Below are 1,655 nucleotides of genomic sequence, written 5' to 3'. Positions count from 1 at the left end.
GCATCGCCTCTCCAAAACCCCTCTAGGAGGCGGCCCTCGCTGTCTCGTTTGGCCTCCGTGAATGCTTCCCAACAATCTACTGCCTCAGCGTCCTCTAGCAGCTCAGCTAGTTCAAGCGTCGTTTGGTGGAACCCTTTCCATTTCACCTCGTAGTATAGCTTACGCCCTCTCCCACGGCGGCGTACCTCTTCTGCTATAATGTCCTCTACCTCCTATTCATCTTCTCCGTCTACCTGTAGTGGCTGTGGCTAATAGTTGTCCTGAACCTAGTTTAGGAGGGGATTGTTGCTAGCGAGTTTCAACCAATTAACATGAAAAACAAGGTGTGGTCCTGGAGGCGTATCTAATTCAACTAAGTGGCTATCGATTACCTTCACCACTGTATACTTAGCGTTCTTCCAGTCGAGCTTCTTTGAGCTTCGCCCTGTGCCGTACTACTGATCGAGCTTCAGCCATACCTTGTCGCCTACTTGGTAGCTCTGTGCCTCTCTCCGAGTCTTGTTCGCCTGTCTCTCCTGTTCTTATTGAGCAACCGCCATGCCTGCCTAGGCTAGTTCTATAGCTTGTTGTAGCTTAACTGCGATCTCTGCTGCTTTCTATTCGTCTAAAAGCTGTTTGGCTAGTTTCTGTTGTTATCTTTCGTTGCTAAGCTCTAGCTGCAGCGGCTCTACCTCATGTCTATGCTGTAAGAAGAAGGGTGACATTCTAGTTGACGTTGCATTCTTGCTATTAATCGCAATCTAGGCTATTAGGCAGAGCCGTGCCTAGTCGTCCTGAGCCTAGTTTGTAAACAATTAGATATAGGTTTCCTAGACGCTGTTTATCCTCTCTATTGCGCCGTCTATCTGCGGGTAGTAGGCAGTTGATAGTCTCCGCTTGATCTTTAGAAGCTCGCATAGTTTAGCCCATAGTGTACTCACAAACTAGCTGCCTCTGTTAGAGGTAATAGCGTCTAGTAGCCAGTGATATGCAACCACGCGCTTAATGAACTTTTGGACGACGGTTTCCGTCTTCGTATCCGGGAGTGGTACGAAGATCGCACCCTTGCTGAGCCGGTCAGTGACCACCATCAGGCTAGTCATGCCTTCGCTCTCTGGTAGTCCTTCGACGAAATCTATGGAGATCTCCTTCCAGATCCGAGTGGGTATCGGCAGTGGTTTCAGAAGGCCTTGCGTGCCCTCTCTCCAGGACTTGCTCCGTCCGCAGGTGTCACAGTTTCTAACGTATCTTTGGATCGAATTGGTCATGCCTGGCTAAAAGTAGTCCCTTGCGAGAATCTTGTACGTTAGCTCGCGCCCTAGGTGACTAGTGACTAGTGAGTCGTAGGCACTGCTGATGATTGCCGTTCGCAACTCGTCGTTGTCTAGCACCCACTTGCGCCCTTAGTAAAATAGGACTCTACTATCTACTAAGCAGTCTTTAATTAAGCACTTTAGGCCTAAGTTTACAGGGAAACGTCTCTCTTAGTCCTCTACTACCTTCTTCGCTCTTTAGTAGACACAATCCTTCGCTGTCGCTTCTTGCTAAAGCTTCTCTAACTTATTCTACTCTAGCACTTTTTTATTTAGTACTCTAGGAAGGAGCTAATCTAATTCTTCTCTAGATAGGGGGATAGCCTCCTCTTCCCGCTGCTGGCTTCGTGTCCTCGTTGCCAT

This window comes from Exserohilum turcica, assembly GCF_000359705.1.
Source record: "Exserohilum turcica Et28A unplaced genomic scaffold SETTUscaffold_9, whole genome shotgun sequence".
Taxonomy (NCBI): Eukaryota; Fungi; Ascomycota; class Dothideomycetes; order Pleosporales; family Pleosporaceae; genus Exserohilum; species Exserohilum turcicum.
This window is presented reverse-complemented; position numbering follows the sequence as displayed.